The sequence below is a fragment of the Lissotriton vulgaris genome, chromosome 8, assembly GCF_964263255.1.
Source record: "Lissotriton vulgaris chromosome 8, aLisVul1.2, whole genome shotgun sequence".
Lineage (NCBI taxonomy): Eukaryota > Metazoa > Chordata > Amphibia > Caudata > Salamandridae > Lissotriton > Lissotriton vulgaris.
Genome location: NC_141696.1, coordinates 635970249 through 635988560, shown reverse-complemented (window position 1 = coordinate 635988560; position 18312 = coordinate 635970249). Strand labels below are relative to the sequence as shown.

The 18312-nt window shown below is 50.1% G+C and overlaps 1 protein-coding gene across 1 annotated transcript in view; it reads right to left on the bottom strand.

Moving 5' to 3' along the window:
* POLA1 (DNA polymerase alpha 1, catalytic subunit) overlaps positions 1–18312 on the bottom strand; it is a 2033948-nt gene that overhangs the window by 796130 nt on the left and 1219506 nt on the right. The gene's annotated exons all lie outside the window — the stretch shown is intronic.

Here is an 18312-nt window from a genome sequence, read left to right as displayed (position 1 = left end):
CCACCACAGACACAAGTCTGACCTCCTGCTGCTGGGAGCCCTTACAGCAAGGGAGGCTTGGACAAAGGGTTTCCTGCCTTGGGAGGTGCTAGCACCACCCCAGGCAGGATTTTGTGGATTGAGGTAGAACAGGCTGAAAGGAATGAGACATGCCTGGGGCACAAAAGGTGTCCCTGTGCATACCCCGGTTCAAACCGGTTGCTGGGGCACTCCAGCCCCAGCTCTGGCGCGAAACCAGACAAAGGATAGGGGGTATAACCACCCCCCTTCCTGGTCCCACCCATAGGAGGGACCTAGTCATAGTACAGCCCCCTTTAGGCAAATAAAGGTAGGAGGAGCTGGTCCCATTCCAAATTAGATTATCCTGAATTGAATCTACAAGAAGAAACTCTGGACTTCGACGTTCTGCTCCACAGAAGACGGAAGAAAATCTCCCTTGTGGCCAAGGAGTGACCACCCTGCACAAGCAGGCACCATCAAGCGTCCTAGCGGTTTACTTGTCCTTCCTGTAGGAAAGTGGATATCTGACTATGGTTGCCCCCAACTTTTTTTGCCTGGTGTTTTGCTGGTTTTCCGACTTAGTTGGCCTGGGACCCTGCCAATCAGGACCCCAGGCCTACTGCTCTCTCTCTAAAATGGATTCCATGTACCTTAGGTACATTTCCAATTGGTACTGGGCCACCTTATCAGACCCTGTAACTCAGGGCATAGGTGTACCCAGGGCCTACCAGGGGCTGTAGCATGTATTATGCCACCCCTGGATGGCCATCTAAATCTGACACAACTGGCTGCACGACAGCTGGGGCAAGGTGGTGTAATCACCCTTTGCTGTAGATATAGTATACCTATATCTAACCCTAAAAATGGACACACAGATTCCTATCAGTCACTCCTATGGCAGGCCTTAACAATCCTGAAGGCAGAGTGCTTGGAATCGTGTGAGATGGTGCTCTGGCATGAGCTGAGCCCATTTGCAGCTTGCGGAACCAAGTCCTAATAGCTGTTCCATGATAACGCATACCATATACTCTTAAGTGCATTATAATCCTTGCGGTTAAATGCTATCTTTGGTATCGCTTTATCAAAACATGTCGAGTAAGGTGTCATACGAATTGGAATACTAACCCCTCGCCAATTCTGGCGACGGGGTTAGCATTCCACCCTTCTAGAGGGACACGACATGTATGTAACTGTGAACCCCGGTTAAAGTTAACTGAAGCCTCAGCTCCACAAAATGGATGCTGCCACCACAGACACGAGTCTGACCTCCTGCTGCTGGGAGTCCTTCCAGCGAGGAGAGCTTGGACAAAGGGTTTCCTGTCAGGGGCGGTGCTAGCACCATCCCAGACAGGGTTTTGTGTATCCTGGGTAGGCAGGGCTTTACAGGAAGGTGACTGCAAGTGGCACCCCGGTGCTCACTACGCATCTGCCGGCTAGAACCAGTTCCAGGGGCACACCAGCCCCTGGCCTGGGGAAAGTCCGGCATGGGAGAGGGGTGTAACCACCCCCCTTCCTGGTCCCACCCCTAGGGCAGGACCTAGTCGCGTACCCACCCCTTTCTTTAGGATAAAGGCAGGAGCGGGGACCCTTCCAAATTAGATCATCTTTGAATCAAGAAACTACTTTCTACGAAAGGAACTCTCGACTTCTTCTCAAGATTTCTCCCTTGTGGCTAGGGAGTAGTCACCCTGCATCCGCAGGCACCATCTAAGAACTCTGCGGTTTGCTGCACGTCCTTCCTCAGGAATCCGACCGACCAGCACGACGAGACCCGGCTTCCCTGGCACCTCTGACCTCTACCTACCTCTACAGCTAAGCTGAGAACCGTAGGTGCGACGAGACCTCGAGGGACCGGCCATCATCAGAACTGCACGACTTCCATCCAGCACGACCGCCGAGGGATCCTCTGGTGAGTGCTTTGGGGTCCGAGAAGCCACGACCCTGAGCAGCTCCAGCACCGAAGTCCAGCCTCCCAGCATCTCCACGATCTGCGTGGGGCCATTCTGCTTTTTGCTGCTCACCGCGTTGTTTGGCTACTAGCCCGCTGGCTTGTGGCCTTCTTAACGACGCCCGACGACATCACCGCTGCTGGTCTGGTTGCTCCAGACTGGCCCTTGCTCCCTTCCAAAAGAGGAGCACCCCGGACCCTCCTGGTCCACACCAGACGCCATTTTAGGTCCACCGCGTGGGCTTGAATTTGCCAAGACTTGTTGCCCCAATCCTGGGTCCAGCGACGTCGACAGCATCATCCATCGTGGGACAGCTCGCACCTCCATCCTGGTCGCCGACAACGCCTCCTGGTCCGTGAGACTGCAGAGCCCAGCGTCGCCCACTCACCTGGTCGAGGTGACTACCATCCGGTGCCCTCCTGGTGCCACCTGACTACTGGCTAGTAGTCACGAACTTGGTCCCCTCTGCTTTCAGGTGTCATCCATCTTCGATCCAGGCTTGGATCACTCTAACAATCTTCACTGGTCGCCTGCCAGCAACTTCTTTTCTTCAGGCTCCTGGTTCGTCTACGAGGATTCCCGACGTCTTTTGAGACCTATGCAGCTGCAGCCCCTGGGCTAGGTAACTTCGGCATTTCGGTGCCCCAGCATAGCCTCACTATCCAAGGGTCAGGGTCCACTGTCGTTTTCGATCTACCTTATTGGGTTCGCCCGAGAACACTAACTTTGTCTTTACTAGCTCCCATAGACTTTGTCCCGCATCCCGCGTGAGAGTGCACACACTGCACCCGAGTCCCCTAGGCCTCCTACTAGTAATCTGAAGGTTCAGTAACGTAGTCCTAGCGATTCCAAAGCCTATTAGTACAGTACTTACCTGCTAGTAATTTCGCATTCCACTTCCATAGTATATGGTTTGTCGTGCCCCTCGGGCATTTGTGTAAATTGTGCAACTTGAAGTATTTTCGTAAGAGTTTTGTTGTGTGCTTAGTACCCTGTCCTCATAAAGAGTACAGGGCTGTTGTGATCTAAATAAATACACTGTTTATTTTCATAACACTTGTGTGGTGTCCTTTCACTTGGTGTTCAAGGGGTATATGTGATGGTATAACAGCTGGCTTAACACGCCCTCTAGAGTTTAGCCCGAAGACTGCTCGTATCCACGCTACTAGGATAGCTGGTCTATAAGGTTGTCAACCAATCACCATAAGGGTTGTTTGGACTGATACAAAGTGTTCACTAGAATAGTGAACATTATATATCAAACCAACTTCTCACACTTCCTGCCTGGAACCAGAATTCAGAGGCAGACGAGATCCGGACTTCCAGACCTCTCCGACCTCTACCTACATCTGCAGCACAGCTGAGATCCGTGGGTGCGACGAGACACGTGGGACCGGCCATCTTGAAGAAACTGCACTTCGCTTCCAGCACGACTTCAGAGGCATCCTCGAGAAAGTGCTTTGGGGATTGAGAAGCCACAGCCCCGAGCAGCTCCTGCACAGAAGATCAGCCCTCCAGCATCCACAAGATCTGCGTGGGGCCCTTTTGCTTGATTGCTGCTCGACGCGTTGTCTGGTCACTTGCCGGCTGGCTAGTGACCTAGACGACAATCCACGAAATCTACATCGCTGGTCTGGTTGCTCCAGACTGGCCCTTGCTTACCTGCAAAGGAGAAGCACCCCGGACCCTCCGTGTCCGCACCAGACGCCTTTTCCATTCAACGAGGGGGTTGAATTTGCCAAGGCCTGTTGACTCCGAATCCGGAACCAACACCGCCGGCAGCGAGAGCCTGCGTGGGACAGCTTGTGCCTCCATCCTGGTCGTTAAAGACACCACCTGGTCCACGTGGCTGCAGAGTCAAGCGTCCACTCTTCACCTGATCGCCACGACATCACCTGGTTCCACTCCGGTCACTAGCTTGTGACTTTGAACATTGTCCCCTCTGCTTTCAGGTCTTCATCTTCCTCGATCCACTCTTGGATCGCTCCAGACAGCTTCCTCCTGGTCGCCTGCTGCATCTTTCTTCAAGGCTCCATAGACTTCGACGCGGAAACCAGACACTTTCACACCTATGCACCCGCAGCCCGTGGGTGAGGTAACGAGAGCATTTCGGTGCTGGGGGAAAGATTGACTCTCCTAGTGTCCAGGTATCCAGTCGTTTTAGTCCTAACTAGTCAGAACTGTCTTTTACTTACCTTTTCGTAATTTGTACTGTCCATTGACTTTGTCCCACATCTCACGTGTGAGTTCACACTCTGCACACGCGTCCCGTGGGCCTCCTGCTACTTACCTACGGTTAGGGTAGTGTAGTCCCAGCGAACCTACAGCCTCTGGACAGCTCCATTCCTTCTATTGATTTCCTTATACCATTTACTTAGTATATGGTTTGTCGTGCCCCTAGGGCACCATCGTAATTTGTGCAACTTAGCGTATTTTTCTTAAGAGTCTTGTCATGTGCTTAGCCCTCTGATCTCATAATGAGTTAAGAGGTGTTTTGTTAGTAATAAATATCTTGTTTATTTTCATAACAACCTGTGTGGTGTCCTTTCATTTGGTATTCAAGGGGTTATATGTGGTAAAACAGCTGGCTTCACATGCCAAAAGAGTTTAGCCTAAGACTGCTTTGTCCATGCTACCATTAGGATATCTGGTCTATAAGGTTGACTTACAACCAATCACCATAAGGGTTGTTTGGACTGATACAAGGTGATCACTAGAACTAGTGAGCATCATATATCAGGCCAACTTCTCACACAGTATACGAGGGGAGCTGAGCCGTTCTAGTTCTAAGAATGTATCTGCAAGTTTTTAATAGAGATGCTCCTTTTACTTGCTGGCCTTCTCGCCTCTCCATATAATATGGGGCTCCCCCTCCTACTACTGCTTCTCAGGCAGCAGCAACTGTCTCCCTGTGCTGGGTTTGAAATTAACAAGAAAGGAATCCACAGATGACTTTACCTTCCGGTTTAGCCTTACCTACGGCCTCCAAGACCAGTCCGAGCCCCCTACGCCCTTTTCTCCCCCTCCGTGAGCCACTCCCACCCTGGAGCCACCGCCAGTCTCCGGTTTTGACTCTGCCTTCAGGGACCCAAAACAAGCGGTTCCGCTCCAACGCCACTTTTGAGCCCTGCCATCCCAGAGGTAAGCTTGAAGCACTAGCGTATCTCCCCAGAGCTCCGGAACCATGTACCAGGCCGATGTGGGCCAATGCGAAGAAAGGGGGACCTCCAAGGAAAAAAACGAGGTTAAGAGGCACAATTCAGATCGGGGAGAGGGGAATAATCATAGTACTCATTGCTGGAAACCCCTCAGAGACATCGGGAGGGCGCCCGAGGACCGTCTGACAGCAACCGCTTAGCTGACAGACGCCATTTTCCCCCAATCTCCTTTCAGTATTTTGAGGTCTGCTTTTCAGCTCTATGGAGGTGACTGATCTCCAGGCTATTGTGATTAAGCCTACTTTTACTTTGACAAGGAGGTCTTGCCTCTCTTTATTTCAGTTTTCTCCCAACATTTGGCGAGCCAGTGAGGAGTCCCATTGATCCTCACCCGACGGCTGCCATCGGCATACCGCCTACCCCCGCTCTGCTGCATAGGCTATTGTGCATTCATGACAAGGTAAGCAGACACGTGGTCTGTAAAGTTCTGCCTATTCACGGAGGAGGGTAGGATCCAGAGTTGCAGTCTTTAAGGTGAGGACCATGCGGACTCCGTTCCATGTTGGTATATTATATGACTTTTCTCTTTGGCAATGATAAATGAGGATGAAATGTAATATGTAATCGCATGCAAGATTGTGTACGAATATCGCACAATATTAGTTAAACACAATGTATAGTCAGTAGACAGTTAATCCCAAAGCAACGTTGGAAGTGGTCAGGATAGTGAAGGCGAGTCAAAATTGGAAATCCAATTGTGTTCTGACTGACAAGGGACCACCGAAAAGCCAATGTCATTAACCTTTACTGCTAAGTAAGAACAGAACACTCTAGTCAACAGATGCTGGACCTTAATTCAGAAAGTCATTCTTCAGCCTAAGAGGTCCAAGGAACGAAGTAATCCCCTCACGAGTACGGAGGGAAATGACCAAATACTACCAACCAAGTGTGTTGTTTAGGGCAAGGGTTTGTAACAGATTCAGAAATAATTAGAAAAACACTTATATCTAGGGGGGAAAAACATATTGGTGATAAATAAATAAATAAATGTATGTACATGTAAACAGAAACCGCACCACAGGGTAATGTTATTTTATGACCTATAACATAACTAAGAAATACATTGACATTATCACTATAGGAAGGCAAAACAGATTCCTTATGGTAATGTTATTTTATGACATAACATAACTAAGGAATAAGTTGACATTATCACTATAGGAAGGCAAAACAGATTCCTTATGTTGTGGGGATAGTAAGTTTTAATAGGTTGAATATCCAGTTAAATAAAGCCACACTACAAAAGTTGCCAGGAATAAGGGGAACTATGGAGGCTCACCTAGAATATACACAAAAGACCTTTCCTGAAAAAAGGTTACAAAAACATTGGACAGAATAGTGTAATGCTATCCAGAGAGACATATGCTCCTAGCCAAATGAAGGAATGTTTGATAAGATATTAGAACATACTGCCATGCACCTCAAAAGCAAATGTGTAGGAGTTAAGGTGCAGAAGCAAGAGACCACCTTAGCCTTGTGGCAAGTCTTTTGTGAGGTGTCTAAAGACTTTTCAAATACTGGCAGATCTTGTACCCAAGTCTTCTCTTGCACATCCATGACCCTACAAGTAACTACAAGGTACCCGACAATTATCGACTAGCACAATTACATGAAGCTGCAGTGCGATTTGTGAATCCTGAAGTTTTGACCCCTCACCATCTCTGGAGGCCCCCTAGTGTTGCCCTACAGATATCACGGCAAAACTACACAACTACTCCCAAATAACAGGCAAGGATGGGAGACCCACAACTATCAGAACAATTGGAAGCAACGTTCACACTACATTTAGATCAGGTCTCTCCCCAGGAAGTCAGAGACGGAGGGCAGGGTCCAGAGGACAATGATGACCAGTCACTTGTCTCATCAGCAATGTCACACTTTATACAAAAGAGACGTAACAGGGAGGGTAGTCAGGAGCAGGTGCTCAACCCATAAAAGAGATGATGACCATACAAGGTGGAATTATTATGCAGATAGGGCCATTAGTATGGCCAGTACCTCGGGAAAAGATGAGAACCCTAAAAAGACTTAGGATAATTTGCCGCCTTGGCACAGGGAGAAGGGAAGCGTTGTAGTTCCACCTGAAAGCATTCAGGAATGGTTGTTAGAAAGTGAAAACAGGAGAGATGTGAGGGACACGAGAGAGGAGGACATTGCGATAATATATATCAGGAAGCATTAAGGGACGTTTTGGGAGAATGGCGGACAGAATAGATTCACTATAGAGGCATGTAGATAACAAGGGTCAAATACTTCAATCACCAGAGGCTAGACACCCCACTTTCAACAATAGTACCCCAAAAGAGTCCACTCAATTACCTTGACCGTATGAACGGGGGTCGCCCAGCCACACTAACATGTTTATAAAAACCCTTAGAGAAGGAGAGCAGCGCCCTTTCTCCAATATTTAGGAGACCCTGAGTGACAGAGCTCAAGCAGTTACGGTTCCAGAGAACACATGGTCAACAATATCCCAGAATGGCCTCTTATATTACTGGGGGACTGACCCTACATGACACTGATACAACAGATGAGCGTTCAATCGGCTCCATGTGTCAATGACCACACCCCCAATGAGAGAGGCTTCCAAGGGGGAAAAAAGTTGGTATATCTTCACCCCCTACACATACAATTTAGCAGGGTGGACTGAAGGTCTAGCCCCACAGATAAGCCCATAGCCAAGAGAAGGGTCCTTCGATCCATGCGACATGGCAAACGCAGAGCATTGTATCCTCCACAGAGAGGGGGATCCAGACTGGGACTATCCTTATATGCGGCAGAGTATACGAATGTGGCAAAAGTATGCCAGACAGCATAATCCCTTTACCCCTGTATACCAAATTCACCTGATACACAAGGGACCTGGGGCAACTCATGTTCCCTAGCCACATATGGATAAGGAAAAGCTCTAAAAGCTGTTACCACCAATCACAGAGGCAGCAGGGAAGTGCATTCGGATCTTTGGAAAACAAACTGCAGGAGTCACTGTGACAATACTGGACATAAAGAGTCAACTGAGCTCCCTTATAGGAGATGAGACAGACACTGTCTTGGCTGGAAAGAGAAATGTCACCCCTACTAAAACCAGGTGTGATGGTTCCCTATTTAACTAGGTCCGGACAGTAGTGTGGGACCAGCTGAGGAAAATGTATCCCGATTGGGCAGACATTGGGTCTCTTCTGTCTTAATCAATGCACCTCACCTAATTCCTCAGCAGGATGAAAGAGAAATAGATTCAATAAGTAGGCCAAGGTTGAGTAGTAACTGGGACATGCTGTGTTGCTCTACAATGTAGTAAAGAACGGTTTCCCCTCAGATGCACAGGATAATTTCAACAATATAGTGGCATGGAGGCCAAACCCTGGTTGGGGACACAGGCACACAATACACTTTTGTAAAAAAGTAGCAAGAGAGAAACAAGCAAGAGGTAATGGAGAGAGCAGCTACCAAGTTGGTGCAGCAAACACTGGCAAAGGAGGGAGAAACAGAAGGGGTCGTATAGCAGCGTCTCTCAGATGACTGATGTATGTGGGGGCCTAACCCAGAGACCTTCCAACAACAGTGCTGGCAACAACAAAATAGTACAAGGGCACAAGGAAGTAGCAGAGGGGAGCAAGGAGGTATAGGAAGGGGCAGGATAGGCCCCTAGAGGATGGATCAGACATATTGTCTCAGATATGGACATTTTATTAATGAATGCAGGACCAAGACACAGGATCAACAAGGTCGCAGGACAGGGGTTTGCAACCAGCTGGGGAAAGCAGTAATGCAGACACAGGCAACCCCACAAATATTATATGTACCCCAGCCACCACAACAAAATAAACAGCACAGTAATGCCTCAAATGTAACACATGCAGGCACAGTAAAACCACCATATACCCCCAATGGCAACTCAAGATGGACATGGTGGTGTGACAGAGTAGGAAACCCCTTCAAACAAATTATGTGGGAGGGTACACGCAACGAAGATGCCTACAGAGTAGTCCCATGTGTCCAGTATGGTCAGTGACACACAGGCCAGATGAGGAACCCACTGTGACTGTAGCTATCAATAATAAGAGCTATGCGTTACTCATAGATACAGGAGCAACCCCACCTTGCACCAGAGAGGTAGATCTCCCAATTTCCAACAGATCAATGGAAACATAAGGATTTGCTGGGGCGGTAATGAGGGTTCCGTTCACTAAGCAGGTGGAGATGGAGATGGGAGGGAGGCTTATTAATGGCTGCTTACTATTTGCCACTGGAGTCACGCTATTCTGGCTGATGAATATTAATTTTGAGCCTGAAGGTATTATGATTTGTTCTACCCCTAGAGTCCCTCTTTCCAGGATTATGGCTGTAACAGTACATTCTTCCACTGGAGGCCAAATTAGAGCTCGACCTACTGACAGAGGCATTAACCACAGCAATATACACAATAGAAGCAGCCGAGCTATTGGAAAGCGAGGGCCAGCTACCTAAGGAGTTCCTTTTCCGATAGAAGAGGCAGGATTCTGGGATACCTGACAGCGAATTGATATTACGAATAGAGGCCTTAGAAATAACACCGACATATGGCACTTTGACAGCCTGTGATCAAAACCAAGCCCGTTGGGCACGCATTATATTCATTGAGCCAGGTAACACAGTTAAGGAAATACTTTATGACCAGATGTTTGATGAGGACCCTAAGAAAACTATTATAGTCCTTCACTATATTCCATTAAGGACAGTATTAAAAGTAATGATGCCCACACCAGGTAGAACCTTTGATTCGGTCAGGGATGCAGATTTTTCCCAGGTACTGGATACTCTGTGGACCAAGGGTCTCCATGATGTAGGCCTTAACCGCACCGCCACCCCATTCAGAGCAACATTAAAGGTGGATGCTATTCTAACTAGTGTAAGGCAGTATCCCCTCTCCGAAGAAGCAGATGAGGGCATTGCCCTCACTATACAGATGTTACTCAAGCAAGAAATCCTCTACCCCTGAGTTCCCCCTGGTAATACCCGATTTACCCAGGTAAGAAATCTAAGGGTAATACTTGGCGAATGGTTCAAGGTCTGCACCCCCTGAACGATGTAGTGATGCCCGAATTTCCAACTGTTCCCAACCCTTGCATTACTTTGACAAGCATTCCTCAGGATGCAAAATCTTTCTGTCATAGATCTTAAGGATGCCTTCTTCAGCATCCCTCTTCATCCAGACAGTCATTATTTGACTGTGTTTGTAGGAGAGTAGGGTCTGCAATCCTATGGTCACCCCAGATTTTTGCTTTTTGCTTCACTGGTTTACGACTTTCCCTGGCTGTGGGCCTGCTAATCAGACCCACAGCCTAGATGTTCTCTCTCTAAACTGACATCCATGTACCTTAGGTGCATTTACCAATCGGTATTGGGTCACTATTGAAAGTCCTTGTACAGTGTACCATAGGTACCCAGGGCATAAGTGAACCCAAGGCCTACCAGGGGCTGCAGCATGTATTATGCCACCCCTGGCTGGCCATCCAAATCTGAAACAAATGGCTGACCAATCAGCTGGGGCAAGGTGGTGTAATTACCCTTTGCTTTAGATATAGTATACCTATATCTAAACCTAAAATGGACACATATACTCCTGTAAGTCACTCCTATGGCAGGCCTTAACAATCCTGGAGGCAGAGTGCTTGGAATTATGTGAGATAGTGCTCTGGCATGAGCTGAGCCTGTCTGCAGCTTTCGGAACCAAGTCCTTTAGCTGTTTCCATGATAACACTACACCATATACTCTTAAGTGCATTATAATCCTCGCAGTTATTGCTAACTTTGGTATAGCATTATCAAAACATGTCGAGTAAGGTGTCGTATGAATTGGAATAATACCCCCTCGCCAATTCTGGCGACGGGGGTAGCATTCCACCCTTCTAGAGGGACACAACATGTAAGTAACTGTGAACTCCAGTTAAAGTCAAACTCGAGCCTCAGCATCACAAAATGGATGCTGCCACCACAGACACAAGTCTGACCTTCTGCTGCTGGGAGTCCTTCCAGCGAGGGAGGCCTGGACAAAGGGTTTCCTGCCTTGGGAGGTGCTAGCACCACCCCAGACAGGATTTTGTGTATTAGGTAGGACAGGCCTGAAAGAAATGAGACATGCCTGGGGCACACAAGGTGCCTCTGTGCATACACCGGTTCAAACCAGTTGCTGGGGCACTCCAGCTCCAGCTCTGGTGCAAAACCGGACAAAGGATAGGGGGTGTAACCACCCCCCTTCCTCGTCCAACCTATAGGAGGGACCTAGTGATAGTACAGCCCCCTTTAGCAGGATAAAGGTAGGAGCTGGTCCCATTCCAAATCAGATTAATTCTGACTTGGAACTATACAAGAAGAAACTCTGGACATCGACATTCTGCTACAGAAGACTAAAGAAATCTCCCTTGTGGCCAAGGAGTAACCACCCTGCACAAGCAGGCACCATCAAGCGTCCAGCGGCTTCACTGTGTCGTCTTCCCTCGAGGATCCAGACTTCAGAGCCCGACGAGACCCGGATTCCCAGACCTCTCCGACCTCTACCTACATCTGCAGCACAAATGAGATCCGTGAGTGCGACGAGACACGTGGGACCGGCCATCTTGGAGAAACTGCACTTCGCTTCCAGCACAACTTCAGAGGCATCCTCGAGGAAGTGCTTTGGGGACTGAGAAACCCCAGCCCCGAGCACCTCCTGCACAGAAGATCAGCCCTCCAGCATCCACGAGATCTGCGTGGGGCCCTTTTGCTTGATTGCTGCTCGACGCGTTGTCTGGTCACTTGCCGGCTGGCTAGTGGCCTCCTAGACGACGATCCACGACATCAACACCGTTGGTCTGGTTGCTCCAGACTGGCCCTTGCTTCCCTGCAAAGGAGAAGCACCCCGGACCTTCCTGGTCCGCACCAGACGCCTTTTCCACTCACCGCGTGGGTTGCCTTTGCCAAGGCCTGTTAACGCCGAATCCGGAACCAACACCGCCGACAGCGAGAGCCTGCGTGTGACAGCTCGTGCCTCCATCCTGATCGAAGACACCTCCTGGTCCACGTGGCTGCAGAGTCAAGCTTCCACTCTTCACCTGATCGCGACTACAGCATCTGGTTCCTTCCTGGTTCCACTCCAGTCACTGGCTAGTGACTTTGAACATTGTCCCCTCTGCTTTCAGTTCTTCAGCTCACACCGGACATCTTTCTCCTGGTCACCTGCAGCATCTTTTCTGTCAGGCTCCATAGACTTCAACGCAGAAACCTGACACGACTTCGCACCTATGCACCCGCAGCCCGTGGGTGAGGTAACAAGAGCATATCGGTGCTCAAGGGTAGATTGACTCTCCTAGTGTCCAGATTCACAGTCGTTTTAGTCCTAACTAGTCAGGATTGTCCATACTCACTTTTTTCTTGAACTGTACTGTCCATAGACGTTGTTACGCATCTCGCATGTGAGTTCACACTCTGCACACGCGTTCCGTGGGCCTCCTATTACTTATCTAAAGTTAGGATAGTGTAGTCCCAGCGATCCTACAGCCTTTGGACAGCTCCATTCCTTCTATCAACTTCCTCATACCACTTGTTTAGTATGTGGTTTGTTGCGCCCCTGGGGCAACATTGTAACTCGTGCAACTTAACGTATTTTTCTTAAGAGTCTTGTCATGTGCTTAGCTCTCTGACCTCATAAAGAGTTCAGAGGTGTATGTTAGTTAATAAATATCTTGTTTATTTTCATAACTACCTGTGTGGTGTCCTTTCATTTGGTATTCAAGGGGTTATATGTGGAAAAACAGCTGGCTTCACATGCCAAAAGAGTTTAGCCTAAGACTGCTTTGTCCATGCTACCATTAGGATAGCTGGTCTATAAGGTTGACTTACAACCAATCACCATAAGGGTTGTTTGGACTGATACAAGGTGATCACTAGAATAAGTGAACATCATAGATCAGGCCAACTTCTCACCACAACCTACTTCTGGAGTCGGACCGCGCTAGATGGCCCCATGGCCAAGAGGGCCTCAACTTCCTGCTGAAGAAGCATCAAGTGATCCACGGACATGCGGTGGTACTGAGGTGGCATGGCTGGAGAGGTTGTCTCAAAGGGGAGGGAGCAGCCCCTTCAGACAATTTGCAGCACCCACTTGTCTGAAGTGATGTTGCGCCAGTGGAGGAAGATGATGTCGTATTTGTCCACCCACTGGTGCCTGATGGTCCTGAAAGGTCGGAATAGGAAGGCTTTGAAGTGGATACTTCGGGGTGGAAGTGGACTGACCCGCCCGCTGTTCCCCTGAACCGCCTAGACGGTTCCCACGTCTGCGACCACGCGGAGGTTGTTGCTGTTGTTGTCTGTGGCTCTGCAAATGTTGTGGGGCGCCCCTTCCGTGGCCTAGAACAGAACGAAAAAAGTAGGCGGAGGAGGCAGAGCGGCCGACAGGCCCAAGGACTTGGCCGTAGCCCGGACGTCCTATAAGAGCTCCAACATACTACCTGCCTTATGGCCAAAAAGGTGAATGCCATCAAAGGGCATGTCCATCAGAGCATTCTGGACATCCCCTGAGAAGCCAGTTGTCCTCAACCAGGCGTGGCGCAGAAGCGCCACTGTCACGGAATTCGACCTGCCCAGTGTGTCGGCAGTGTCTAGCCCACAGCGTATGGTGAACTTTGCTGGATCTCCCGGACGCAATCGCCTGTTGGGTAAGGAAAAGGGGGTCGCCTGGAGCCGGGCGATGGTGTCGGGCCACGTTCCTATCCACAGGATCCCCTGTGTTGGGCCTGGACCAGGTGCCCAAAAGAACGTTGGATAGTGCTTCATTAAAAGGCAGAAAAGGCCCTGAAGAGGTAGCCGCCGGTTGGAGCACTTCCGTCAGGAGATTAGTCCTGATGCCCACCATCGGGAGTTTGAGGTGGAGAGCCTTGGCCGCCCTATGCAACACCACTGCATAACTGGCTCCCTCCTCCGTAGCCACAGTAGGAGGAGACAGCACGCCAAAGTCATGCGAGGTGTCAAGACCACTGGCCTCCCCCAAATCCTCTGCCCAGTCCGGATCATAAGCACAGTCCTGTGCTAGAGGGTCCTCAGACCCCTCCCAGTCCTCTGAAGTCTGTGGAACAGGCTCAAAATAAGGAGGAGGAACATAGGGCACAAAAGGGTCCGTCTGTATTGGCGTTGAGTGATGCTGACCCGGCACCATGTCGGGGCTGAACATAGGGACGTCTTCCCAAGGAGTGGGCGGCGTCAGAAGCGGTGCTGGGGAGATCGGTGCTGGTGGAGGGAGTGAGAAGTTGGTCTGATATATGATGCTCACTAGTTCTAGTGATCACCTTGTATCAGTCCAAACAACCCTTATGGTGATTGGTTGTAAGTCAACCTTATAGACCAGCTATCCTAATGGTAGCATGGACGAAGCAGTCTTAGGCTAAACTCTTTTGGCATGTGAAGCCAGCTGTTTTACCACACATAACCCCTTGAATACCAAGTGAAAGGACACCACACAGGTAGTTATGAAAATAAACAAGATATTTATTAACAAACACCTCTGAACTCTTCATGAGATCAGAGGGCTAAGCACATAACAAGACTCTTAAGAAAAATACTTTTAAGTTGCACAATTACAATGTTGCCCTAGGGCCACAACAAACCATATACTAAGTAAGTGGAATGTGAAAGTCGATAGAAGGAATGGAGCTGTCCAGATGCTGTAGGATCGCTGGGACTACACTATCCTGACTTTAGGTAAGTAATAGGAGGCCCACGGAACGCGTGTGCAGAGTGTGAACTCACACGCGAGATGCGTAACAACGTCTATGGACAGTACAGTTCAAGTAAAAGGTGAGTACGGACAATCCTGACTAGTTAGGACTAAAACGACGGTGGAACTGGAGACTAGGAGAGTCAATCTACCCTTGAGCACCGAAATGCTCTTGTTACCTCACCCACAGGCTGCGGGTGCATAGGTGCGAAGTCGTGTCGGGTTCCGGGTTTGAAGTCTATGGAGCCTGGGAGAAAAGATGCTGCAGGCGACCAGGAGGAAGATGTCCGGTGTGATCCAAGGGCGGATCAGTGAAGAGGAGAACCTGAAAGCAGAGGGGACAATGTTCAAAGTCACTAGCCAGTGACTGGAGTGGAACCAGGAGCGGAACCAGATGTCGTCGCGATCTGGTGAAGAGTGGACGCTTGTCTCTGCAGCCACGTGGACCAGGTGGTGTCTTCGACGACCAGGATGGAGGCACGAGCTGTCCCACGCAGGTTCTCGCTGTCGGCGGTGTCGGATCGGGATTTGGAGTCAACAGGCCTTGGCAAAGGCAACCCACGCGGTGAGGGGAAACAGCGTGTGGAGTGGACCAGGAGGGTCCGGGGTACTTCTCCTTCGCAAGGGCCAGTCTGGAGCAACCAGACCAGCAGATTGGATTTCAAGGTTCATCGTCTAGGAGGTCACTAGCCAGCCGGCAAGTGACCAGACAACGGGTCGAGCAGCAGACAGGCAGAAAGGCCCCACGCAGATCTCGTGGATGCTGGAGGGCTGGTCTTTAGTGCAGGAGCTGCTCGGGGTCGGGGCTTCTCAGTCCCCAAAGCACTTGGTCGAGGTTACCTCAGAAGTCGTGCTGGAGCGAAGTGCTGCTTCTTCCAAGATGGCCGGTCCCACGTGTCTCGTCGCACCCACGGATCTCAGCTGTGCTGCAGATGTAGGTAGAGGTCGGAGAGGTCTGGGAATCCGGGCTCGTCGGGCTCTGAAGTCTGGATCATCGAGGGAAGACGATAAAGGGAAGCCGCTGGACGCTGATGGTGCCTGCTTGTGCAGTGTGGACACTCCTTGCCCACAAGGGAGATTTCTTCAGTCGTCTTTGCAGAAAGTCGAAGTCCAGAGTTTCTTCTTGTAGAGGTTCAGTTCAGGATTAATCTAATTTGGAATGGGCCAAGCTCCTACCTTTATCCTGCTAAAGGGGGCTGTACTACGACTAGGTCCGTCCTATCGGTGGGACCAGGAAGGGGGGTGATTACACCCCCTATCCTTTGTCCGGTCTTGCGCCAGAGCTGGGGCTGGAGAGCCCCAGGAACTGGTTTAGACCGGTGTATGCACAGGGACACCTTGTGTTCCCCAGGCATGTCTCATTCCTTTCAGCCCTGTCCTACCCAATACACAAAATCCTGTCTGGGGTGGTGCTAGCACCTCCCAAGGCAGGAAACCCTTTGTCCAAGCCTCCTTCGCTGGAAGGACTCCCACAGCAGGAGGTCAGACTTGTGTCTGTGGTGGCAGCATCCATTTTGTGATGCTGAGGCTGGGGTTAACTTTAACCGGGGTTCACAGTTAGGTACATGTTGTGTCCCTCTAAAAGGGTGGAATGCTAGCCCCGTCGCCAGAACTGGCGAGTGGGTAGTATCCCAATTCGTATGACACCTTACTCGACATGTTTTGATAATGCTATGCCAAAGTTAGCAATAACCGCGAGGATTATAATGCACTTAAGAGTATATGGTATAGTGTTATCATGGAAACAGCTAAAGGACTTGGTTCCCAAAGCGGCAGACAGGCTCAGCTCATGCCAGAGCACTATCTCACATAATTCCAAGCACTCTGCCTCCAGGATTGTTAAGGCCTGCCATAGGAGTGACTCATAGGAGTATATGTGTCCATTTTAGGGTTAGATATAGGTATACTATATCTAAAGCAAAGGGTGATTACACCACCTTGCCCCAGCTGATTGATCAGCCAGTTGTGTCAGATTTGGAGGGCCAGCCAGGGGTGGCATAATATATGCTGCAGGCCCTGGTAGGCCTTGGGTTCACTTATGCCCTGGGTACCTATGGTACACTGTACAAGGACTTACAAGAGTGACCCAATACCAATTGGTAACTGCACCTAAGGTACATGGATGTCAATTTAGAGAGAGAACAGCTAGGCTATGGGTCTGATTAGCAGGCCCACAGCCAGGGAAAGTCGTAAACCAGTGAAGCAAAAAGCAAAAATCTGGGGTGACCATAGGATTGCAGACCCTACAGAGGGGTCACTAGGTCAACCTGCGTCGATCAGGACCTGATCCCGGATCCTTGGGGGGCCTGCGGCGTCGGAGCCGGCAGCGACAGCGATGGCAAAGCAGGACCCCACACCGGCGGGCCAGACGGCCCAAAGAGTCGGGCCATGGCAGCAAGAAACTCTTGCACCTGAGAAGGCTTCGCCCCCGCACCCGGGAAGGGGGGGTAGACTGGGGCCGCGTTGCAGGCTCCACCGGAGGCGCAGGGTGGCACCGCCCGCACCCTCAACCACGTTGCGCGACAGGCGAGGGGAAGTCAAAGAACGATGATGCTTCTTTGACTTATTTTTGAATGCTTCAACTTACCTGACCTTGAGTGTGAAGACTTAGAACCAGAAGAATGATGCTGAGGACTCCACGACCGGCCCCTCTACCTCCCACAGGACAGGGACCTAGAGCGCCGCGGAGCCGACTGCCGGACTTCAAGCAACTTTCGGGACCGCTCCCTCAAAGTCTTCGGCGCCATGGTCCAGCAGTCAGGGCACTACTTGGGGTCGTGGTCATGCCCCAGGCAGTAGAGACACACGCTGTGTGGGTCCGTCACCGACATTATGCGGTGATAGTCCCCGTACTTCTTGAAACCGGGCATCCCTAGGACACCAGGAGTCTATCGACTCAAAAAGATGAAGTAAAAGGCATAAAACTCCGTAAAAAAATGACTAGGGGATCTTGCTCTACCCAGATCTGCGCTTTCTGGCGCAGAAAAATAAAGAACGGACGTCAGCGCGCATGGGCGCATCTAAGTAGCTCCAGCGACGTCATTCTGGGGCCGACGCACACGGAGCCACATGACGAAGCTACAGACGCGCGGGGGAACTGCTGATGAAAAAACGTTCCGGATCCAGTCTGATGCCTGGGGGTAATTCTAAGGTAAGGAATCCATCAATATGTGTTTCTTTCAGATTCTCTGGTCGGAACCGCTGGGGTCAAACCTCTGTGCATCTTGTTGACTTGCTGTTGCCAAGACTTGTTGGCTCTGCACTCCAGAGATCTTCGGGCTACAAGAAGCTCCAGCATCTCTTCCAACCAAGTGCAGTGTGCTCACAGCATTCTCTGCACCGTGGTCCTTCCCTTCCTTCTTGGTGAGCTGCTCGATGTCCTCTTGCGACTCCTGTGCCTTCGGCCTGTTGGTCCTCC